The following is a 13,988-nucleotide window of genomic DNA, read 5'->3' on the forward strand; positions in this document are numbered from 1 at the left end:
AGTCTTGAACTAAATTTATGCATGTTTTTATAGCTTGGAATGCATATGTGAGAAGATGTTCAGAGTTTGAGCATCATTTTCTTCATTCAGAGGGGAGGTGGCACCAGTGTGCAGGGCTGATCACCCGTCTTCAGGTGGTTCAGCTGCAGTATTGAGCAAGAGCTAGTGGAAGTTGAGCCAGGTTTGCATACTCAGGCAAGGAGGAAAGGAATATTCACAGGTGTTTGAGGGGAAGAGGAATGGCTATGTCATTCTATTTATATACCTGCAAGCACAACATATATTTTATGCAGACACTGGCAAAATGGGAATTAAAACCAAAAGATTTTGTGTCCTATATTAGAACGCAGTGGCAGTTGATTCAGCCTCCAAAAAGGCAGAAACAGAAAAGAAGTCTTAAACCACAGACTGTACACAGAATGTGAAAGTTGTCATGATCAAACATTGTTGATCCAAAATCTATTCTTGTGTAGTTCTCAAGTATTCCTATCTTATCTCACAAGAGAATCAATCTGTTCTCAGTATATTTTCTGACCTTCTGATCTTCTGATCAAAATAGTCAGGCTTCTTAGGGACAGACTGTCATTATTTTCAACAGGAGATATATCTACATTTCGGTGTAAAGAGGGACATGTGCAGAATAGTCACAGAGTCAGAATTGCAAAGTTCAAAAAACAGCTGTATCTGTCTTGGGGATTTCTCATTTTGGTTTGCTTGAAACAAAGTAAGCCTGCACATATCCAATTGTGTTCAAATATTGTAATAACTCAGACCACATAAAAAAAGTGCTCTGTCAGATATTGTGAAAAAATATAAGAAAAGAGTTATTCTCTGACTATGTTTTTTAAAATAACCTGTTAAAATAACAGTTATTAAAAAACTTTCATAATTATTTAGAACTCCAAATAGACTTTAACTCATTTGATTTTTATAGACTAGTAGTCTTTAATCTCCACAGCAGAATCTGAAGGGTACCTGTTACATACTGGTAAATTAGTTGTCAATCCCTTGGGCAGTATATTTTAATATCAGTATTATATGGTAGATGATATAAATCTTGTGTACGGTATTATTAGCTTAGGCAGCTGCTGACTTAAAAAGGCCAGTTTAACAAGTCACCACTGTATTATGTTTAATTAGGTACAGTTTATATAATGAGGTGTTCAGTTCTAATGGAAAGACATGCTGTGAGCAGCACATCTGCAGGAATAACTATTACAATCAGCATTGCAGAGACCCATGGAACTGCAAATTAGACTTACTTATCTAGAAATAAATTACATCCCAATGCCTTCATAAAGCTCATTAATTAATTCCACTGGCATAAAGGTCTTTTTCTTAATTTCATGTTCCATTAGCATAATAAACACAATTTGAGTTACAACAGTATGATCAGTTTAATGGATGCTATTTATTTTAGTTTTTTATTTAAAGTCCCGGTAACATAGAATTAACATCAATATGCTGTTTGGTCCTTTATTAAAAATTCCCATAGGATAACCAGCACAGATGTTCAATACAGCATCATATATTTGCTGCATTTTATGACTTCACTAATTGGCCATATGGAAAGGTGTTGCTTGGGTTTAAATTTATTTTTTTAAATCTGATAAATGGATTGTAATAGTCACAATTGGTTAGTATGTGCAGTTGGACAGGTTAATATACACCGCATGCTGGGAACAAAACAAAAGTAAACAAAGTTTTTATGCCCATTGATTAGTAGTAGATAGTACCAATAGTACTAGTAGTAGATAGTACCAATAGTACCAATAGTACCAATAGTACTAGTTTTAATCTACTAGTATCTACTAGTAGTAGATAGTACCAATATACTTGATTAAAATCCGTTTCACTAATGTGTAGTTCCTAACATAATTATAATTATCTAATTTATGCAGACACTGTCTATCTGAAGAAAATGTTAGCAGCTATTTGTTTAGTCACAGCTAGGTTATAGGTAAATTTATTATTGTTCCATTCAGCTTTATATGAGCCCCTCATTTCATGATAAACTGCACTGTTAGGAATGTTCCTGATGAGATGTTGTATGTTGCTAGAACAAGAACTTTCATTGCCCACCCAGCTAAATTGGTTACTTTGAATGGAATCAATATGTAATGTTTTGTTATTTTTTTTTAGGAAGATGTCTCAACAAATTTTGTTTTTATTTTATATAGTCTTACATACTTCTTACACTAAAGACTACCTGTTAATATAACCAAGCTAATTCTGTCGTCAGCTTGGTGTATATATTTCTTAAAGCTTATCTCTTATGTTGTTTTCCCATTTCCTAGTATTTTCTCTCCTCTGTGCATTAGTATGAATGACTATCACTGCAAATATCTTCTCCTTCAGCCTATAATGAAACCACCTTCCCATGTTACCGAGTGATTTTGGGTAGTACTCATCTGTCATATAAATCCATCATCTGATTTTTCACATAAAAACTGATTTCTGACATTACACTGTAATTCACCTTTCTGTTTCTCTCTTACTCACTTTCAAAAATCATCTGAACAGGAGTCATCTATCTCTGCTACTGTGATTTCCTTCTATTACATGACCTCAATTACAGTATCAGAAAGAACTGCACCAGAGCAGATGAGGACAAGGTGCCTAATTTCAGTGTGTGTGTCTGTATGGGCATACACGTACACAAATGCATAGTTCTCAAGGGTTATGTGAAAGCATTTTGCTTTGAAAAATGCTCTGTAGCTCATTGCATTTTTAATACTCTCAACCCCACACAGACACATACCCTTGGGGTTTTGGGTTTGAGCTTGTTTGTTTTTTTTAAACAATTCTTTTTCATAACATTAACAGCTGGAATTTTTAAGGCTTTTAAATGTGTAACTAATCTGAAGAATTAAATTCATTTATCTTGAAACTTAGGTCTATATCATAAATGAAAATTGTTTAGTGACGTACAGAAGTAGCCTTTAGTACAATCCCTTGTCATTGACTCTGAGCTATAGAACACACTGTTTGCACAGAGCAGTGAAGTTGTATCATCAGACTAATGTCTCTTTCTGTACAGAGCAGATGCTGGAATGAAATTTTTAAAAAGGATGCTACATGTTCATGAAATTTGGCAAAATGACAAAAGATCGCTATTTTCAGATGTCTCAGTATTATGGGTCCTAAGACACATGTCAGAAAAAAAATGATTTTGCACTGAAGGACAAAGCTAACATTATTACACAGCTGCATTGTCTGTGAATATAAAAGATTTTCGTGTGCTACATAGTCACACTATGTAAAGTGACAACAGGGGGTTGATTCAATCCCATTTTTAAGAAATGGAGACTTGAAAAACCTGTGTATTTTCCAATCCTCATATAGATATTTGTTAAATGGTTCAATCTGGAAATCTATGTTATAGGTTTTTCAATTTAAAAATATGCTGGACAAGTACTGCCAAGTCTTAGCCTTTTGCAGATGGTTGGGCTAGATGTGGTTAGGTGAACAATCACGTATAGTCTGTCTTTAGCAGTCTAAAGTCAACCCTGTCCAAATTGTGTGGGCATGTGTATGCTAAACCTTGCTCAGATGGCAATGAGCTACTTGAGGGGAGGGACTGAGTGCATTTGGGACAGAGGGAGAGGAGGCACTTGAAAATATGGTATCATGGTATCAAAAAGTGGTTCAGGTGATGGTAGTTCTTACTGGATTGATGTAAAGTAGGAGTGAAGAAGTGAGCTGAGCAGTAAGAATCCATGGAGACTCTGCAACCACCCATAGAACTTTACACAGATTCTTTTTAGCCTGCTATACCTTGCCCTGAGAGCTTAATCTTACCTCCTGTTAGCTGGTGTGATGAGCTCATGTTACAAGTGCAATATTGCTGTGTGGTCTGGCAGGTGAATGTAACCTGCAAGGAAGTTCTGAAAAGACTGCACTGGCCATTAGAAGGAAATCAGTCAGAGGATGAAACCACATTTCTTTACAGCTGGTTGCCCAGGGCTACTTCTGTGCTTTGATTTGATATCTAAACCCATGATTCCAGAATTATCTACAGAATTGTATCCGTAATGGCAAGTAACTGGCATAGAAGATTTTTGGAGAATCTTCTACCCTGATTTTGCAGCACCTAAGATATCAGCCTGCATGAAGCTGAGCTCTTTGAGCTGCCTGGCAGTGCACTGAGTACATGGCAACTATTTTTTTTCTCATCTGTCTTCTGCGATGGACAACACTATCCTGTCCCCACTTCCACCAGCAACCTTGCACTGTGCAGCTGAACCTCAGATACTAGTCAGGTTTGTAGGGTTGAGTGCTGGGCCTTGCCTGGAATGCACCCAGCAATTCTCTTTGTCAGTTGGATTCAGACTACTAGAGAGGTTTTGTGATCAGAGAGAACAGGTTCTTTCTGTTGGTACTCATGCACCTGACTGGCTCCTTCTCTATCCCAAATGTTCCTTGTTTTTTCTTAAAGGAAGGAGAGAGGAAGGAGAAAGAAAGAACAGCACTCTGGGAATAAGGAGACACTTTTCATTGTATGGGTTGTAAGACCCATCATCAGAAGGAGATGATTGTTCAGTGATGGGCAAAGCTAACATTACACTGCTGCACTGCCTGTCCCCCTCTGAGAGGAGATGTTCTGATGGAAAGCTGACAAGAAGGAATAGGGAGAAAGGATAGCATAGGATGGCAAACGCAAAAGTTGTTACAAATAGTTGTAGTTTTCTTCTGAAATAAGTTATTTTTTGAATGTCATTTGGCATATGATAGGGAAGCAGCAGAGAATCGTTCTATTTCAAGTGCAACAGGTTTGTGATTTGAGACTGACATGAGCTTAAAAACACTGTGTGAACTGTAGGTTTAGTGACTTAATGGAAGGTCCCTCTTCTGTCTGAGATACTGCAGTATGGCTAGATAGTTCAGGTCAGTAAAATACCTTTTTGTTGTCAAAGTTTCATTTTATTTATGAGTAAAGTTTGTTTTATTCATTGTCTTGCAGATTCACTCAGCTGAAGTGAGGTCGCTGTTTTGGGGCTTTTGGGAATGGAAGAGATGTTATGAAGACTAGAACAAAGCTGCCTCATTACTAGAATACCTAGAAACTTCTTGCCATACCTAGAAACTTCTTGTCTAATTGGTATTCTAATATCAGGAGCTGAGATTTCTTAACAGTATGAGGAATTAAAACTAGAACTGAAATGCTGTGTAATGCAGCCTTAATACAGACATTGACCAGATGTCAGATTGGTAGAATCGAGTAAAATACTAGTACAGTCAAACATATTTCTAAAAGCTATCCAATACATGTTATTTCTACAGGGTATTGCAGACGTTTTATTTGCAGCTCAGTGATAAATATTTAAAGATCAGAAATATTATTTAAAAAGCTTCGTGGACTACAGGTGTCACTTTCCCTAGTAGAATCAATTTCCCCAAATATCTTTGCTACTGTAAGCCTTCATAGAAATGTATGTATTACATTACTTTCTGCTTACAAGTGCTGTAGTATGCCGTATTTTGCATGGTCTCAGGGAAGAAATATCAGGCACCACACTGAGGCCTTTGAATTCCGACCAACATTTGCAGTTTTCTGGCTGTTGATTTTTCCCACAGTTTGTGCTTAAAAAAGTAGATAGTTGTAGGAAAAAATCATCACACAGTAATGCATAGAGAAACTGAACAGTAATGCCAAGGCTGAATCCTCAGGCCTTGTGACCTTTTTTATTTGTTTAAACAGCCTCTTTTAATTAGTAATAGATACTGTTGCACTCAGATAAACATTAGTGATGATTGAAAACAGCACCTTACAAGCGAAGGATTTGTAGAAATTTAATACACACAGCTGAACTCAACTTCTTTAAGAAGTTGCTTTGTTCTTGTCATAACGCTTGAAGTTAATGGACAACTAAAATAGAATGGCTACATGTGTCATACATTGAGTGAAAAGGACTGACTAAAAGCCATTAACGTCCAGAAAAGGAAGACACAGGCAGAAGTTATATTGCTTCCAGATGAATCCTAACTATTCCCCAAACTCTGTATTAGTATGACAGGCGAGAGGCAGGGCCATTAATCGAAAGGTCAGATAGTGCAATTTTAGCCAGATTTTCTTGATTGAAAAGGCACTGGAAAATTATCTAGAATGCTAGTGTTACCGCATCTACAAAATACTTTTTAAAAACTGTTTTAATGGCTTGATGGTCTAAGTGACAATTCTACCTGTCATACTAAAAGGGAAAGTTAGCTTTCAACACTGCTTATGGGAGAAGTGCTAGAAAAGTTGAGTTATGCTGCATTCTGAAAAAAAACTTTAAATTCTTTTTTTTGTTTCTTCAAAACTCTCTAAGGCAGTTAAAGTGTAAACCTGAAAAACCCCTACTATTATTATTGTTCTCAAATTGATTTAATGTTAGCCTTCACAGTTTCTTTATTACAGAATTATTTTGCTAATAGAACTATATCAGCATTTTATCCTGAATAGTTTAAAAAATAATAATTTAATAACTAACTCACCTAGATCCTAATTATAGATTTTTGAATCAGTTTCATTAATCATATTTACTATTCATATAATTAAAGTGCATTTTAAACAGCCCACTATTGACATCAATTACTATATACAAAGCAGGTACTTGAATATGTGCAGCATGGAAAACTCCATTGTAGACCATCTGTATGTTCCTGACAAAAACATGTCTCAAACCCTTCTCTTCAATTTTCAGATCACAGAATCACAGAACTGTAGGGGTTGGAAGGGACCTCAAAAGATCATCGGGTCCAACCCCCCTGCCAAAGCAGGTTCCTCTGAGCAGGCTGCCCAGGTAGGCGTCCAGACAGGCCTTGAATATCTCCAGAGAAGGAGACTCCACAACCTCCCTAGGCAGCCTGTTCCAATGCTCCGTCACCTGCAAAGTGAAGAAGTTCTTTCACATGTCAGTGCAGAACTTCCTGTGCTCTAACTTGCAGTCATTGCCCCTTGTCCTATCCCCACAAACCACTGAGAAGAGGTTGGCTACATCCTTCTGTCCCCCACCTCTCAGATATTTATATACAATGAGGAGATCCCCTCTCAGTCTTCTCTTCTCCAGGCTGAACAGACCCAGGTCTCTCAGCCTTTCTTCATAGGGAAGATGCTCCAGGCCCCGTATCATCTTTGTGTCCCTCTGCTGGACTCTTTCCAGGAGATCCCTGTCTTTCTTGTACCGGGGAGCCCAGAACTGGACACAGTACTCCAGGTAAGGCCTGACCAGGGCAGAGTAGAGGGGGAGGATCACCTCCCTTGACCTGCTGGCCACGCTCCTTTTAATGCATGCCAGGATCCCATTAGCCCTCTTGGCCACAAGGGCACACTGTTGGCTCATGGTCAACCTGTCGTCCACCAGGACCCCCAGGTCATTTTCGTCAGAGCTCCTCTCCAGCAGGTCGTCCCCCAGCCTATACTGATACTTTGGGTTGTTCTTTCCCAGGTGCAGGACTTTACACTTGCTCTTATAAATCTCATTTGGTTTCTTCCTGCCCATCTCTCCAGCTGGTCCAGGTCTCACTGAATGGCAGCACAGCCTTCAGGCCTGTCAGCCACTCCTCCCAGCTTTGTGTCATCGGCGTACTTGCAGAGGGCAGACACTATTCCCTCATCCAGGTCGTTGATGAAGATGTTGAACAAGACCGGACCCAGCACCAACCCCTGGGGAACACTGCTAGTCACAGGCCTCCAGCCAGACTCTGCTCCACCGATCACCACCCTCTGAGCTCGGCCAGTCAGCCAGTTCTCAACCCACTTTGCTGTCCACTCCTCTATCCCACACTTTCTCAGCTTTGATAGTAGGATGTCATGGGAGACAGTATCAGAAGCCTTGCTAAAGTCAAGGTAGATGACATCCACTGCTCTCCCCTCATCTACCCTGCTGGTGATGCCATCATAGAAGGCAATGAGGTTGGTCGAGCACGACTTCCCCTTGGAATCCATGCTGACTTCTCCTCATAACCTTCTTCTCTTCCAATTGCTTGGAGATGGCATCCAGAACAAGCTGCTCCAACACCTTTCCAGGGACAGAGGTGAAACTGACTGGCCTGTAGTTTCCCAGATCCTCCTTCCCGCCCTTCTTGAAGAGCGGAGTGGCAGTCTTCAGGCACCTCACCCGTTCTCCAGGACCTTTCAAAGATGATAGAGAGCGGTTTGGCGATCACATCTGCCAGCTCCCTTAGCACATGTATAGCTAGAGGTTTTGTGCTGAAAAACATCCAATACCTGTTGGTTTACTGTGTTTTGCTGTAAGAGGAGAAGATGCTTTTGTTTTATATAAAAACTTTTCATTTTCCCACTTTGGTCGCAGACGTTGTTTTGTACATCTATGGAGGTATGGTTCTGAGGGAGGTGGAGCAGATGTGTAGTCAGGTAGTGATCTGTTGTCATTTGACTTAGCACAAGCAGAAGCATTGTAAGGCTTGTGTAAGAGGTCAGATAAAATCACCTGATGCCATTTAGGCTTGAAAATTCATTAACCTGTACTCTTTTTTTTATATGAGCTTTCTGAGACTTTTTTTTTTTTCATTTCATTGTGTTAGAATGTAAGTGCTCTTTGTTAGTAAAACTCCTGAATAACCTGGCTATTTTTTTTTCACTTTGCATTAAAGACGTGACTTCTCCACTGTTGATACAGTTTATCATGAAATAATACCAGTGTCCACTGTTCCCTTTATGCCCTATGCCTATACAACTGCCAAAGAATAAAAAAAAGTTCTCCCTTTCTGCTAGCATTTACCAACGTAAGAGATTTTGTTGTCAGCCTAGTGCTCTCATAAGGAAGTCAATGACTACGCAGTATGGAACTTCCAACTGAAAGACTCAAATTGTCTTTCTTTTTATTTCTTAGGCCACTTTCCATTAGCGCAGTAAAATAAAAGGGTACTAGTGCCCAAGATGCCAAAAATGACTTCTATTTTCAGTTATGTGTTTTTTTTTTCCTTTTGCTCTTACTTATCCTAAATAAATTTGTCCAGAGGCTTTAATCAGTATAATGTGACATTATAATTGATTTTATGAGTTATTAAGCCATAGTGAATGGCAAATGGCAACTGAAGGCACTCAGTATCTTATAGGATTGGGTCCACAGTGAAAGTTGATGTTTGAAGAGTAAACTTTGTACTAGTTTAGGAATTCACTGTAAAATAGTTTTACATTGCTAGGTTTCATTATGAAGTTTTGCCTAGACAGATGGGAAAGCGAGGCTGCATGACAGGATGTACATAAGGATGTATCCTGATTCTTAGGATGTGATGCCTGCACTGGGCAAATGAGGTACTGCAAAGTGTATTTCCTTATTTCTTTGTTTTAGATAATGCTTTAATGATGGTGCTTTACTCATGTGTGGTTTGGAAAGGACTTCAAACCCATAAATATTTGATCCAGAAGACAAGACTTCAGGTTTCAGTCTGTATCTCATTTTTACTTTCACATGACGGCTTAACCTGTTACTACTTGATTATAATTAGGTACTTGATTTTCATCAACAATAATTTCTAAGTGAAGCACTTTATGTATTTTTAAAACAGATTTTGTTTAATACCGAGTGATTTCAGTCAAGGACATCAACTTCTGTGCATCAGTTTATTTATCTATAATATGATGAGAATTTACCTACCTCAAATATGATATCTGTGTCAAAAATGACTATTTATCATTTTGAGCTCCAGTTGGTGTTAGTGATAATTTTAACTTGTCCCCCTATACTATCATGCATTGACCTTAGAAATCCTAACAATATAATTGTTTTTTGTACACCTTAAAAAAAAAAAAAAGTAAGTTTTCCAACACCTTCTCTTTTCACTTATTACCATAGTGTGCCTCTTATTAATCTAGTACAATTCTAATTTCAAAGTCACGTGTTTATCTGAGTTTCTAACCTCTGAAGTACTGCCTAGGATTAATCAAAGCTTAGTCTGTGTAGAGTCTTTTGTTTCTCTTCCTTTTTCTTGCTTTACCAGGATATCGCTTGTGTAAGCAAAATCAATGTAAAATGCCTGCTAGAAATGTCTGGAAGTTATCATAAAAGGTTCTGTGACACAAATGACAGTCTGAAGAAATTTGAAAACTGCTTACATTTGCTTCAGTTTTGCTTGGAATGTTGTAGTTTGAAGAGTGGAGTCTGGCAGCACCTGAATGTGTGCACGTAGTCATGGGGCTGAGTTTTGTTGAACCATTTTCTGTGCAAAGTAAAGGTAACCAAAACAGTCAAGGGTAAAGGACTGTTGGAAAATTTTTACTGAAAAAATTGCTTGTGTAATTTGTAGATATAAAATATATGAATCCCAATTACTTTTGCATTTATGTGCTGCACATTGTTTGAGGCCCTTATATGGATACAACAGCAAGGATGGCTGGGGGTTATAAAGAAAAACAGCTACAGACCGATTGAAAAGGATGCTTTGGTGAGGGAAGAACTGACAAGGTATGTGAAAGGAAATTCGTTGTGCAGCCTGTCATGGACAAGTAACTAATTTGCAGGGGAAAGGGGAAAAACACATTTCAAAAAATAACTGAACTGTTAGAGAAAATTAGTTGGATACTCAGTAATACGTATCTGAGAGATAACTGACCCAGAAAGAGTGTCAGGAAAGGGGAAACGCCTACAGATTTATGTTTTTTCTTTTTGTGTGTGCATGTGTGGGTGCGTTTGTATGTATATGTGTATAATATATGTACCTTTACATATGAGGCTCTTGTGCTCTCTCACATAGAACTGTGTGTGGAAATCTTATCAAAACCTACTTGATGGCTGCTTTTATTGCTGTTATACACAGAGGACTAACCTCAAAACTGGATAATACATGGATGTATGGAAGGTGAATGCATTTGCTTTGGGGGAAAATGATGGTCTGGCATTGGTCTCAGTGACAACATCAACTCTGAGTGGTGCTAATCTCAGAGAATAACAGGGAAGGGGGCAGAGAAACAAAGACTACCCAAAAGGCACGACACACTACAGAAAAAGGGACAGAGAGGGAGGGAGCCTGTTCTAAGAAACTCATTCTAAGGTATGAAACATAGGAAAACAGTCTAGGGAGAGTTTGACAAGGGGAGCTCCACACGTCTCTAAGTATTATGGGTTTTGAAAGAATTGAGGGGTTGAAAGATTTGTCTTGAGTGGTCAGTAGATACTGATTGCCTGATAGTTACGATTTTTGAAGCTGCTTTTTCTGTAAGGGATTGTAATATAGCAATGGCTTCATTCTCTAGCAGTAACACCCTGTGGAGATGGCTATTTTGGATTTTTCACAGAAGTACCTGCTAGTTACACACAGCATTTTCCTTTTCTCAGAAGTCCTCATGATACACTTATGTAGAATTTTATTTATGTCATTTCAAATTCAGAGAGGTGAGCATGGATCCCAGCATGTAGAAGAAGAGATTTTGCTAGTCTATAAGACAAGTCAGTGGGCAGTCGTGGTAGGGACTTAATTCTCAGCATTCTGTCTTATCCAGCAGCTGGGTTGGAATCCATATATGTACCTGCTTACCATTCCTGGATGTTTAATCAGCACTGTACCTGTTTTAAAAGGAGATATATTCTTTTGGGTTATTGAAAGACTACAGTCCAAGTTTTGAAAGTATGAACAATGTTATGGTACAAATACAAATGTAGGCTTAAAAGATGTGCTTTCTGAAATCCATAATTACAACATTTTTCTACCCATGAAGTGGTTGAAATAGATCGGTGTACTCTTATTGGTGTTTGTTTGCTTGTTTGCTTTTTCTGGGTGGGAGAAATTCATACAGGTTGGAGTTGCCTGAGTACTTCAAATTTTCACTTCAGATGTTGCATTTGTGAGCACATTCATATACGTGTTTTCATAGAAAGAAAGAGAAGGAAAAACCACTGTGTACATGTGTACCTGAATATAATATGTATTTGCAATGACCAAACTGGCAGGGTCTGAAGATCAGATTTCTAAAACTGCTTGGGGCTCATCTGACTCTCATGCTGAAACCTGTTAGCAGTTCCCAATGACTTCAATGAGAGACCAGAGTTAAATTAATACTGAAGCTTTTGAAAATTTAGCAATTTATTTTCTGAACTATGATTGAATAGCCTGACCTGGTTCTCATCTGCTGCTACTGAAAATTTAAAATATTAAATAAATAAGTAAAATATTATTAAAAAAATAAATTTTCTTAAAATTTCCAAAATTTGTTGAACACTTGCCTATTCTTTCATCTCCCTGTGTGAATCTTGTTGACTGCCTGTGGGATATGGTATATGCTAGTACAGTTTAGAATAAGATGATTCTAACAGTGTGATTTTCTTACAGGGATGACTACAGAAAAGAGCCTAGCTGCTATTGAGGATGGTCAGTTGCCATACTACTGAATCACTTTCTTAGACATACTTCTTAAAATCTTTGCCAACATCTTAGAAATGAAGAATTTTAAGAAAGTAAGGGTTGCTATGTAATAAATTAATCTTTTACAGCGAGCTCTTCCAGTTTGAAGTAAGCTACTTAAAAGTAGAGTTAGAAGTAGGGGAGTAAATTAGAGTAGCGTTTTGCTGAAGTTGTGTATTTAAAGGAGAATTATGCATAGTGCACTTGTTTTGGCAGATCCAGATAGCTGCTCAGGAATTATAAGTGCTTTAACAGCCTGAAGCAGTATTTTACAGAAATAGACAATGATGTTTGTCCTTTTCCTCAGCAGCTTTCGTGAGACTGTTTCTATTTAGGATAGCATGTTCAGAAACATTAAAGACTTCTAAATGCTTATATTAGATACTTTATTAAATTGGATGTAAAGCAGAGAAGGGTGGATCTAACTAACAAGTACAGCTGCTTCCTGGGCTGGCTGGTCAATGTCTGCAGGGCTGGCTTGGATATTTGTCATTAAAGTCTGCCAGATTTAAAATGCTGTGTTTTGTTCAGTAAAGATGTGTCTCTGGTGAATGGGTGAGATTGAGGTTCCAGGGCCCTTTATGCCATACTTCTGGTTCATCTCGTTTGGCTGTTTCACAAACAGGGTAAAGGTATTGCAATAACAGTGAAAAGCATGAACTCATCGAATGTGGTTTAAGAAACAGCTCTCCCTTAATCAAAAAAAGTGGTAGCACTGGTAAATCTGACCTCATCTGAGACGTGAATCTTGCATACACTTATCTACCTTCATAAAAGGCTTATATTCCTATTGACTTTGCAAAGGGTCTAGACCTTATTGTAGCTGTGGAAGTTATCCTCATCTGCGTAAGTACTGCATTCTTTTTTAGGCTTGCCAAACCATCAACCAAGCTGATTACATACAAGAGTAAGTTCCACAAAGTGTTTATTTATTTTATATTTAGAATACTGCTTCGTGGTTTTAAAACTTCTGCGTTTGATTTCTCCTTGGTATAGTTCAGGCCATGTATTATGTAGAAGGGTACATAGGAGTACTTCGTATAGAAAATTGGATGTAGTGTAGAGGAGGTGTCATCCCCACTTATTCAGCTGTAATTTGGAAAGACCTAATATTTACCGTTACATCTGTTGGAAATTACTCCACAAATACATGGTTTGCCTCTGTGATCCTAGAGCTCTCCCCCTTTTTCTTTTTCAAATGCAGAAGTTGCACTCATTGTTATATATTCAAATTTGTGATCAGTGTTACGTTCTCCAGTTATGTTCTCCAGTTGTATTGTCAAGGATTTCCTCTTATTCATGCATGCTCTGCCTGAACTGACTTGAGCCTGGATACATGATAACTGGGTTTACACAGGCCTGCATTATGTGCTTTTGCTTGGCTTGACAGGGCTTAATTTGGGATCTCTGTACATCATTGTCACTAACTTTTCTCCTCTGCATTAAAATTTCATTTTCTATTTCATTGTATCTGTGCTTTTGCTTTACCAGGGCTATCTCACCTCACTGTTTCCCTGGGTAATAAAGGGATGATCTGGATAATGAGTTAGTATTTTCAGTACTGTTCCTTCTTCCCATCTCAGCATAGCAGAATAACTTAGTTGCTTTTGTGATCACTTTTTTTTAGCTGAGCAGGCCATGGC

This window comes from Anas platyrhynchos, chromosome 8 (assembly GCF_047663525.1).
Source record: "Anas platyrhynchos isolate ZD024472 breed Pekin duck chromosome 8, IASCAAS_PekinDuck_T2T, whole genome shotgun sequence".
NCBI lineage: Eukaryota > Metazoa > Chordata > Aves > Anseriformes > Anatidae > Anas > Anas platyrhynchos.